The sequence below is a fragment of the Ranitomeya variabilis genome, chromosome 7 (assembly GCF_051348905.1).
Source record: "Ranitomeya variabilis isolate aRanVar5 chromosome 7, aRanVar5.hap1, whole genome shotgun sequence".
Lineage (NCBI taxonomy): Eukaryota > Metazoa > Chordata > Amphibia > Anura > Dendrobatidae > Ranitomeya > Ranitomeya variabilis.
The window spans coordinates 192,897,966-192,910,095 of NC_135238.1; the positions used below are offsets into that span (position 1 = coordinate 192,897,966).

Below are 12,130 nucleotides of genomic sequence, written 5' to 3' on the forward strand. Positions count from 1 at the left end.
TATTTTTGGGCTCCCTCTAGTGGTCACAAGCGGTACTGTGTAGTGTTGTCTTTCTGCAGGTTGCAGCATCAGCTGGTTCGTTATCCTTGGTTGGTTTCCTATTTAGCTCACCTGGATACTCAGTTCCTTGCCTGCTATCAATGTATTCAGTGCTCTTCAGATTCCTTGTGGCTACCTGGCTCCCAGTCTCTCCAAGACAAGCTAAGTTTTTGTTTGATCATTTTTTGATTATCAGCGTTCATTATGTTTTTAGTCCAGCTCGCTAAAATGTGATTTCCTCGCTTGCTGGTTGCTCTAGGGGACTGAGTTTCTCCCCCCACACCGTTAGTTGGTGTGGGGGTTCTTGAAATCTCAGAGTGGATATTTTGTAAGGGTTTTTTACTGACCGCATAGATTCCCTTTTCTATTTTCTGCTATCTAGTATTAGTGGGCCTCATTTGCTGAATCTGCTTTCACCCCTGTGTATGTGCCTTCCTCTTACCTCACCGTTATTATTTGTTGGGGGCTTCTATATCTTTGGGGATTATTTCTCTGGAGGCAAGAGAGGTCTTTCTTTCTTTCTAGGGGTAGTTAGTTCCTCAGGCTGGCTCGAGACGTCTAGGATTTTTAGGCACATTCACCGGCTACTTCTAGTGTGTTTGGATAGGTTCAGATTTGCGGTCAGTCCAGTTTGCCACCTCCCTAGAGCTTGTCCTACGTTTGTTACTTAGCTGGAGTAATTTGTGATCCTCAACCACTAAGGATCATAACAGTATAGCAGGCCAAAAAGTGTTTAATGCATCGCAGAAGTGGGATAAAAAGAAGACCTGAGTACATTTTTTTTTTTTCCTCCCGCTTTTCCTTTGCTGCAGTCTGTTTAGCTTCTTTCATCCCCTTGAACTCTGGGTGGTTTTGAGCTCAGCTGCAGACATGAATGTTCAGACTCTGACTTCTAGTGTGGATCATCTTACTGCACGGGTGCAAAGTATTCAGGATTTTGTTATTCATAGCCCTATGTCAGAACCAAAGATACCCATTCCTGAGTTGTTTTCTGGAGATAGATCTAGGTTTCAAAATTTTAAGAATAATTGTAAGTTATTTCTATCTCTGAGAACTCGTTCCTCTGGTGATTCCACTCAGCAAGTTAAAATTGTTATCTCCTTGTTGCGTGGCGACCCTCAAGATTGGGCTTTCTCTCTGGCGCCAGGAGATCCTGCTTTGCTTAATGTAGATGCATTTTTTCTGGCTCTTGGACTGCTTTATGAGGAGCCTAATCTTGAGAATCAGGCAGAAAAAGCGTTGCTGGCTATCTCTCAAGGTCAGGATGAAGCAGAGGTGTATTGTCAAAAATTTCGGAAATGGTCAGTGCTTACTCAGTGGAATGAGTGTGCCCTGGCTGCAAATTTCAGAGAAGGTCTTTCTGAGGCCGTTAAGAATGTTATGGTGGGGTTTCCCACCCCTACAAGTCTGAGTGATTCTATGGCTTTAGCCATTCAGGTTGATCGGCGTTTGTGGGAGCGCAAATCTGCTCATCCTTTGGCGGTATTTTCTGGACAGAGACCTGAGTCTATGCAATGTGACCGAACTCTGACCAGAATTGAGTGACAAAGTCATAGACGTCAAAATGGGTTGTGCTTTTACTCTGGTGATTCTACTCATGTTATCTCAGCATGCTCTAAACGCCTAAAAAAAATCGCTAAACCTGTCACCATTGGTACTATACAGCCTAAATTTATTTTGTCTGTTACTTTGATTTGTTCTTTGTCGTCCTACCCGGTTATGGCTTTTGTGGATTCGGGTGCTGCCCTGAATCTGATGGATTTGTCGTTTGCCAGGCGCTGTGGTTTTGTCCTGGAGCCTTTGGAATTTCCTATTCCTCTGAGGGGAATTGATGCTACGCCATTGGCTGAGAATAAGCCTCAGTATTGGACGCAAATGACCATGTGCATGACTCCCGTACATCAGGAGGTGATTCGCTTTCTCGTTCTGCATAATTTGCATGATGTTGTCGTTTGGGTCTGCCATGGCTGCAAGCTCATAATCCAGTTTTAGATTGGAAAGCTATGTCTGTGTCAAGTTGGGGTTGTCAGGGAATTCATGGCGATACTCCGTTGGTGTCTATTGCTTCTTCCACTCCTTCTGAGGTCCCTGAGTTTTTGTCTGACTACCAGGATGTATTTGATGAGCCCAGGTCCAGTGCCCTGCCCCCTCATAGGGATTGTGACTGTGCTATAAATTTAATTCCTGGTAGTAAATTCCCTAAGGGACGACTTTTTAATTTGTCTATACCAGAGCATGCCGCGATGCGGAGTTATATAAAGGAGTCTTTGGAGAAAAGACATATTCGCCCATCCTCTTCCCCTCTTGGTGCAGGATTTTTTTTTGTGGCCAAGAAGGACGGTTCTTTGAGACCTTGTATAGATTATCGTCTTCTGAATAAAATTACAGTCAAATTTCAGTATCCTTTGCCACTATTGTCTGATTTGTTTGCTCGGATTAAGGGTGCCAGTTGGTTCACCAAGATAGATCTCCGTGGTGCGTATAACCTTGTGAGCATTAAGCAGGGAGATGAATGGAAAACAGCATTTAATACGCCCGAAGGCCATTTTGAGTACTTAGTGATGCCTTTTGGACTCTCTAATGCTCCTTCTGTGTTTCAGTCCTTCATGCATGACATCTTCCGAGAATATCTGGATAAATTTATGATTGTTTATTTGGATGACATTTTCGTCTTTTCTGATGATTGGGAGTCCCATGTGAAGCAGGTCAGGATGGTGTTTCAGGTCCTGCGTGCTAATGCTTTATTTGTGAAAGGCTCAAAATGCCTCTTCGGAGTACAGAAGGTCTCCTTTTTGGGTTTTATTTTTTCTCCTTCTACTGTGGAGATGGACCCAGTCAAGGGCCAGGCTATTCATGACTGGACTCAGCCCACGTCTGTTAAGAGTCTTCAGAAGTTCTTGGGATTTGGTAATTTTTACCGTCGTTTCATCGCTAATTTTTCTAGCGTGGTTAAACCTTTGACGGATTTGACCAAGAAGGGTTCTGATGTGACTAATTGGTCTCCTGCAGCCGTGGAGGCCTTTCGGGAGCTGAAGCACCGGTTTTCTTCAGCTCCAGTCTTATGTCAGCCAGATGTCTCTCTTCCCTTCCAGGTCGAGGTTGATGCTTCTGAGATTGGAGCAGGGGCTGTCTTGTCGCAGAGAAGCTCTGATGGCTCTGTGATGAAGCCATGTGCTTTCTTTTCAAGAAAGCTTTCGCCTGCCGAGCGGAATTATGATGTTGGTAATCGGGAGTTGTTGGCTATGAAGTGGGCATTTGAGGAGTGGCGACATTGGCTCGAAGGAGCTAAACATCGTGTGGTGGTCTTGACTGATCACAAAAATCTGATTTACCTTGAATCTGCCAAGCGCCTGAATCCTAGACAGGCTCGTTGGTCGTTGTTTTTCTCCCGTTTCAACTTCGTGGTCTCATACCTGCCTGGTCCGAAGAACGTGAAAGCTGATGCACTTTCTAGGAGTTTTCTGCCTGACTCTCCGGGAGTTTCTGAGCCGGCTGGTATTCTCAGAGAGGGAGTGATTTTGTCTGCCATTTCCCCAGATTTGCGACGAGTGCTGCAGAAATTTCAGGCGGATAGACCTGACCGTTGTCCACCAGAGAGACTCTTTGTCCCGGATAGATGGACCAGCAGAGTTATTTCCAAGGTTCATTCTTCGGTGTTGGCGGGTCATCCTGGGATTTTTGGTACCAGAGATTTGGTGGCTAGGTCCTTCTGGTGGCCTTCCTTGTCGCGGGATGTGCGTTCCTTTGTGCAGTCTTGTGGGATTTGTGCTCGGGCTAAGCCTTGCTGTTCTCGTGCCAGCGGTTTGCTTTTGCCTTTGCCTGTTCCGAAAAGGCCTTGGATGCACATTTCCATGGATTTTATTTCGGATCTTCCAGTATCTCAGAAAATGTCTGTCATCTGGGTGGTGTGTGATCGTTTTTCCAAGATGGTCCATTTGGTGCCCTTGCCTAAGTTGCCTTCTTCCTCCGATTTGGTTCCTCTATTTTTTCAGAATGTGGTTCGCTTGCACGGCATTCCTGAAAATATTGTGTCTGATAGAGGATCCCAGTTTGTGTCCAGGTTTTGGCGGACTTTTTGTGCTAAGATGGGCATTGATTTGTCTTTTTCGTCGGCCTTCCATCCTCAGACTAATGGCCAAACCGAACAAACTAATCAGACGTTGGAAACTTATTTGAGATGTTTTGTTTCTGCTGATCAGGATGATTGGGTGACTTTTTTGCCTTTGGCCGAGTTTGCCCTTAATAATCGGGCTAGTTCTGCTACTTTGGTTTCACCTTTTTTCTGCAATTCTGGTTTCCATCCTCGTTTTTCCTCGGGTCACTTTGAGTCTTCTGACTGTCCTGGGGTGGATTCTGTGGTGGATAGGTTGCAGCAGATTTGGAACCATGTGGTGGACAATTTGAGGTTGTCACAGGAGAAGGCTCAGTGCTTTGCCAACCGCCACCGCGGTGTGGGTCCCCGCCTTCGTGTTGGGGATTTGGTGTGGCTGTCTTCTCAGTATGTTCCTATGAAGGTCTCCTCTCCTAAATTCAAGCCTCGCTTCATCGGTCCTTATAAGATCTTGGAAATCCTTAACCCGGTGTCTTTTCGTTTGGATCTCCCAGCATCGTTTGCCATTCATAATGTGTTCCATAGGTCTTTGTTGCGGAGGTATGTGGTACCTATGTGTTGTGAATTTGGTTTCTGGGCTCCCCCGGTGGTTACTGGTGGTACTGAACTTGTGTGCTTCATCTCCTCTGTTCACCTGTTTCCATCTGGATGTGGGAGTTTCTATTTGGCCTTGCTCCTCAGTCATTTCTATGCCGGCCAGCAATGTTACCAGAAGCCTTTCTGTTGCATGTTCCTGCTCCTAGACTACTATCAGCTAAGTTGGACTTGTAGTCCTAAGATTGTTTTGCATTTTTGTTCCAGTTCTCTGTTTTTGAATATTTCTGAGGCTGGAAGCTCTTGTGAGCTGAAATTGCCACTCTGGTGTCATGAGTTGATATTAGAGTCTTAAAGTAATTTCAGGATGGTGTTTTGAAAGGGTTTTCAGCTGACTGTGAGGTTCCCTTTTCTGTCTTCCTGCTATCTAGTAAGCGGACCTCAATTTGCTAAACCTATCTTCACACTTCGTATGTCATTTTCCTCTAAAAATCACCGACAATATATGTGGGGGCTACTGTCTGCCTTTTGGGGAAAATTTCTCTAGAGGTAAGCCAGGTCTGTATTTTCCTCTGCTAGGGTCAGTCAGTCCTCCGGCTGGCACTGGGCGTCTAGGGATAAAACGTAGGCACGCTACCCGGCCACTGTTAGTTGTGCGGTAGGTTTAGCTCACGGTCAGCTCGAGTTCCCATCTTCCAAGAGCTAGTCCTTTTGTATGCTTTACTACGGTCTCTTGCCATTGAGAACCATGACAGTTTGGCCGGCCAAGAGTTAAAATAATTGGCAGAAGAAAGGAGAGAAAAGAAGTCTGCAGAGAATTTTTTTTTTTTTTTTTCTGAGTTTGCTCATTAGTTGATTCACTTGCATCTCTGCTTACTGCAGCCTTCATCTCTCTCTCCTTCTAATCCTTGAATGGTTCTGATTTCACCTGATTAAAATGGATCCTCAGAGTTTAGCTACTGGTTTGGATAATCTCGCTATGAAGGTTCAAAGTTTACAGGATTTTGTAATTCGTGCTCCTATATCTGAACCTAGAATTCCTTTACCTGAATTTTTCTCCGGGGATAGATCTCGCTTCCAGAATTTCAAACATAATTGTAAATTATTTTTGTCTCTGAGATCTCGCTCCGCTGGAGATCCTGCACAGCAGGTCAGGATTGTAATTTCCTTGCTCCGGGGCGACCCTCAGGATTGGGCATTTGCTTTGGCACCAGGGGATCCTGCGTTGCTCAATGTGGATGCGTTTTTCCTGGCTTTGGGGTTGCTTTATGAGGAACCTCATTTGGAGATTCAGGCTGAAAAAGCCTTGATGGCCCTGTCTCAAGGGCAAGATGAGGTTGAAATATACTGCCAAAAATTTCGTAAGTGGTCTGTGCTTACTCAGTGGAATGAGTGCGCCCTGGCGGCGAATTTCAGAGAGGGTCTCTCTGATGCCATTAAAGATGTTATGGTGGGGTTCCCTGTGCCTACAGGTCTGAATGAGTCCATGACAATGGCTATTCAGATTGATCGGCGTTTGCGGGAGCACAAACCTGTGCACCATTTGGCGGTGTCTACTGAGAAGGCGCCAGAGATTATGCAATGTGATAGAATTCTGTCCAGAAGCGAACGACAGAATTTTAGGCGAAAAAATGGGTTATGCTTCTATTGTGGTGATTCAACTCATGTTATATCAGCATGCTCTAAACGTACTAAGAAGGTTGATAAGTCTGTTTCAATTGGCACTTTACAGTCTAAGTTTATTCTATCTGTGACCCTGATTTGCTCTTTATCGTCTATTACCGCGGACGCCTATGTCGACTCTGGCGCCGCTTTGAGTCTTATGGATTGGTCCTTTGCCAAACACTGTGGGTTTAATTTAGAGCCTCTGGAAGTTCCTATACCTCTGAAGGGTATTGACTCCACGCCATTGGCTAGAAATAAACCACAATACTGGACACAAGTAACTATGCGTATTAATCCGGATCACCAGGAGATTATTCGCTTCCTTGTGTTGTATAATCTACATGATGTGTTGGTGCTTGGATTGCCATGGCTGCAATCTCATAACCCAGTCCTCGACTGGAAAGCAATGTCTGTGTTAAGCTGGGGATGTCAGGGGACTCATGGGGACGTACCTTTGGTTTCCATTTCGTCATCTATTCCCTCTGAGATTCCGGAATTTTTATCTGATTATCGTGACGTTTTTGAGGAGCCTAAACTTGGTTCACTACCTCCGCACAGAGATTGCGATTGTACTATAGATCTGATTCCGGGCAGTAAGTTTCCAAAGGGTCGTTTATTTAATCTATCTGTGCCTGAACATGCTGCTATGCGGGAATATATTAAGGAGTCCTTGGAAAAGGGACATATTCGTCCTTCGTCATCTCCCTTAGGAGCCGGTTTTTTCTTTGTATCTAAAAAAGATGGCTCTTTGAGGCCGTGTATTGATTATCGGCTTTTGAATAAAATCACGGTTAAATATCAGTATCCTTTGCCACTGCTTACTGATTTGTTTGCTCGAATAAAGGGGGCCAAGTGGTTCTCTAAGATTGATCTTCGTGGGGCGTATAATTTAGTGCGAATTAAGCAGGGGGATGAGTGGAAAACCGCATTTAATACGCCTGAGGGCCATTTTGAGTATTTAGTAATGCCTTTTGGTCTTTCAAATGCCCCTTCAGTCTTTCAGTCTTTTATGCATGACATTTTCCGTGAATATTTGGATAAATTTATGATTGTGTATCTGGATGATGTTTTGATTTTTTCGGATGACTGGGACTCTCATGTCCAGCAGGTCAGGAGGGTTTTTCAGGTTTTGCGCTCTAATTCCTTGTGTGTAAAGGGTTCTAAGTGTGTTTTTGGGGTTCAAAAGATTTCGTTTTTGGGGTACATTTTTTCCCCCTCTTCCATTGAGATGGACCCTGTCAAGGTTCAGGCTATTTGTGATTGGACACAACCCTCTTCTCTTAAGAGCCTTCAGAAGTTTTTGGGCTTTGCTAATTTTTATCGTCGATTTATAACTGGTTTTTCTGATGTTGCTAAGCCGTTGACTGATTTGACTAAGAAGGGTGCTGATGTTGCTGATTGGTCCCCTGCTGCTGTGGAGGCCTTTCGGGAGCTTAAGCGCCGCTTTTCTTCCGCCCCTGTGTTGCGTCAGCCTGATGTTACTCTTCCTTTTCAGGTTGAGGTCGACGCTTCAGAAATCGGAGCTGGGGCGGTTTTGTCGCAGAAAAGTTCCGACTGCTCCGTGATGAGACCTTGCGCGTTCTTTTCTCGTAAATTTTCGCCCGCTGAGCGAAATTATGATATTGGTAATCGGGAGCTCTTGGCTATGAAGTGGGCTTTTGAGGAGTGGCGTCATTGGCTTGAGGGGGCTAGACATCAGGTGGTGGTATTGACCGACCCACAAGAATTTGATTTATCTTGAGTCTGCCAGGCGCCTGAATCCTAGACAGGCGCGCTGGTCGTTATTTTTCTCTCGGTTTAATTTTGTGGTTTCTTACCTACCGGGTTCTAAAAATGTGAAGGCGGATGCCCTTTCTAGGAGTTTTGAGCCTGATTCCCCTGGTAATTCTGAACCTACAGGTATCCTTAAGGATGGAGTGATATTATCTGCTGTTTCCCCAGACTTGCGACGGGTCTTGCAGGAGTTTCAGGCGGATAGACCTGATCGTTGCCCGCCTGGTAGACTGTTTGTTCCGGATGATTGGACCAGTAGAGTCATCTCGGAGGTCCATTCTTCTGTGTTAGCTGGTCATCCTGGAATCTTTGGTACCAGGGATTTGGTGGCTAGGTCCTTCTGGTGGCCTTCCCTGTCGCGAGATGTGCGAGGTTTTGTGCAGTCTTGTGATGTTTGTGCTCGGGCCAAGCCTTGTTGTTCTCGGGCTAGTGGATTGTTGTTATCTTTGCCTATTCCGAAGAGGCCTTGGACTCACATCTCCATGGATTTTATTTCTGATCTCCCTGTTTCTCAGAAGATGTCTGTCATCTGGGTGGTGTGTGACCGTTTCTCTAAGATGGTCCATTTGGTCCCCTTGCCTAAATTGCCTTCCTCATCCGAGCTGGTTCCTCTGTTTTTTCAAAATGTGGTTCGCTTGCATGGTATTCCGGAGAATATCGTTTCTGACAGGGGAACCCAATTCGTGTCTAGATTTTGGCGAGCGTTCTGTGCTAGGATGGGCATTGATTTGTCTTTTTCGTCTGCTTTCCATCCTCAGACTAATGGCCAGACCGAGCGAACTAATCAGACCTTGGAGACTTATTTGAGGTGTTTTGTGTCTGCGGATCAGGATGATTGGGTTGCCTTTTTGCCCTTGGCGGAGTTTGCCCTCAATAACCGGGCTAGTTCTGCCACCTTGGTTTCTCCTTTCTTCTGTAATTCGGGGTTTCATCCTCGTTTCTCTTCCGGTCAGGTGGAGTCTTCGGATTGTCCTGGAGTGGATGCTGTGGTGGAGAGGTTGCATCAGATTTGGGGGCATGTGGTGGACAATTTGAAGTTGTCCCAGGAGAAGACTCAGCAGTTTGCCAACCGCCGTCGTCGTGCTGGTCCTCGTCTTTGTGTTGGGGACTTGGTGTGGTTGTCTTCTCGTTTTGTCCCTATGAAGGTTTCTTCTCCTAAGTTTAAGCCTCGGTTCATCGGCCCGTACAAGATATTGGAGATTCTTAACCCTGTGTCCTTTCGTTTGGACCTCCCTGCATCTTTTTCTATTCATAATGTCTTCCATCGGTCATTGTTGCGCAGGTATGAGGTACCGGTTGTGCCTTCCGTTGAGCCTCCTGCTCCGGTGTTGGTTGAGGGTGAGTTGGAGTACGTTGTCGAGAAGATCTTGGACTCCCGTGTTTCCAGACGGAGACTTCAGTATTTGGTCAAGTGGAAGGGCTACGGTCAGGAGGATAATTCTTGGGTGACAGCCTCTGATGTTCATGCCTCCGATTTGGTCCGTGCCTTTCATAGGGCTCATCCTGATCGCCCTGGTGGTTCTGGTGAGGGTTCGGTGCCCCCTCCTTGAGGGGGGGGTACTGTTGTGAATTTGGTTTCTGGGCTCCCCCGGTGGTTACTGGTGGTACTGAACTTGTGTGCTTCATCTCCTCTGTTCACCTGTTTCCATCTGGATGTGGGAGTTTCTATTTGGCCTTGCTCCTCAGTCATTTCTATGCCGGCCAGCAATGTTACCAGAAGCCTTTCTGTTGCATGTTCCTGCTCCTAGACTACTATCAGCTAAGTTGGACTTGTAGTCCTAAGATTGTTTTGCATTTTTGTTCCAGTTCTCTGTTTTTGAATATTTCTGAGGCTGGAAGCTCTTGTGAGCTGAAATTGCCACTCTGGTGTCATGAGTTGATATTAGAGTCTTAAAGTAATTTCAGGATGGTGTTTTGAAAGGGTTTTCAGCTGACTGTGAGGTTCCCTTTTCTGTCTTCCTGCTATCTAGTAAGCGGACCTCAATTTGCTAAACCTATCTTCATACTTCGTATGTCATTTTCCTCTAAAAATCACCGACAATATATGTGGGGGCTACTGTCTGCCTTTTGGGGAAAATTTCTCTAGAGGTAAGCCAGGTCTGTATTTTCCTCTGCTAGGGTCAGTCAGTCCTCCGGCTGGCGCTGGGCGTCTAGGGATAAAACGTAGGCACGCTACCCGGCCACTGTTAGTTGTGCGGTAGGTTTAGCTCACGGTCAGCTCGAGTTCCCATCTTCCAAGAGCTAGTCCTTTTGTATGCTTTACTACGGTCTCTTGCCATTGAGAACCATGACACCTATGGTTCCTTCTGTTGAGCCTCCTGCTCCGGTGCTGGTCGAGGGCGAATTGGAGTACATGGTGGAGAAGATTTTGGATTCTCGTATCTCTAGACGGAGGCTTCAGTATTTGGTTAAGTGGAAGGGCTATGGTCAGGAGGATAATTCCTGGGTTGTCGCCTCTGATGTTCATGCGGCCGATTTGGTTCGTGCCTTCCACGTGGCTCATCCTGATCATCGCCCTGGGGGTCTTGATGAGGGTTCGGTGACCCGTCCTCAAGGGGGGGGTACTGTTGTGAACTCTATTTTTGGGCTCCCTCTAGTGGTCACAAGCGGTACTGTGTAGTGTTGTCTTTCTGCAGGTTGCAGCATCAGCTGGTTCGTTATCTTTGGTTGGTTTCCTATTTAGCTCACCTGGATACTCAGTTCCTTGCCTGCTATCAATGTATTCAGTGCTCTTCAGATTCCTTGTGGCTACCTGGCTCCCAGTCTCTCCAAGACAAGCTACGTTTTTGTTTGATCATTTTTTGATTATCAGCGTTCATTATGTTTTTAGTCCAGCTCGCTAAAATGTGATTTCCTCGCTTGCTGGTTGCTCTAGGGGACTGAGTTTCTCCCCCCACACCGTTAGTTGGTGTGGGGGTTCTTGAAATCTCAGAGTGGATATTTTGTAAGGGTTTTTTACTGACCGCATAGATTCCCTTTTCTATTTTCTGCTATCTAGTATTAGTGGGCCTCATTTGCTGAATCTGCTTTCACGCCTGTGTATGTGCCTTCCTCTTACCTCACCGTTATTATTTGTTGGGGGCTTCTATATCTTTGGGGATTATTTCTCTGGAGGCAAGAGAGGTCTTTCTTTCTTTCTAGGGGTAGTTAGTTCCTCAGGCTGGCTCGAGACGTCTAGGATTTTTAGGCACGTTCACCGGCTACTTCTAGTGTGTTTGGATAGGTTCAGATTTGCGGTCAGTCCAGTTTGCCACCTCCCTAGAGCTTGTCCTACGTTTGTTACTTAGCTGGAGTAATTTGTGATCCTCAACCACTAAGGATCATAACAGGCAGCGGATGCATTGTAAAACTGCATCCTCTGCCCCCGTAGTGCTTTTTTTTCACAGCATGCATCGGTACGTCGGCACGTCGCATTGCGACGTGCGTCGTATGACGCTAGTGTGAAAGTAGCCTTAGTCACAATGTCTAACCCCAATCCTATCCTTTGTATTGGAGCATCTAATGAGTGTGTGCAAAGGTCATTATGAAGGGAAGGGGGACAGGGTCAGCTGTGATATCTCCTATTGTCTTTTTTATATTTTGTGATATCAGCTTTGTATAGAGATGTTATCTATCACTGTAATCTTTGCTGATAAGAAAACTCTTATAAACTCTTCCTAAGAGGAAAGGAAGTTAAGAGTCCATAAAGCCCCAGTGGCCAGTGTGAAAATTGCAAGATTACATTTTTTTAATAAAGATAGTGATATGAAGAACGCATAGGTAACATTTTTATAAAAATGAAAAAAAATAATAATTTACACAATAGGTAATTTAATGATAGCTTCCCTTTATAAAGAGAGCAGAGAGATATATCAAACACCACAACCAATGAATAAATAAAGTGTAAATTTGGAATAGTGTTATGACTTGTACAAACGGTAGCCGTTAACATCCACCGAGCACTCAACACATTGGGATTGGCAAGTCACAGTTTCCTGGAAGATCTAAATTGAATCTGTCACCAGTGAT

General features: G+C 45.5%; 1 protein-coding gene across 1 annotated transcript in view; it reads right to left on the minus strand.

Moving 5' to 3' along the window:
* ITGA4 (integrin subunit alpha 4) overlaps positions 1-12,130 on the minus strand; it is a 184,132-nt gene that overhangs the window by 53,172 nt on the left and 118,830 nt on the right. The gene's annotated exons all lie outside the window — the stretch shown is intronic.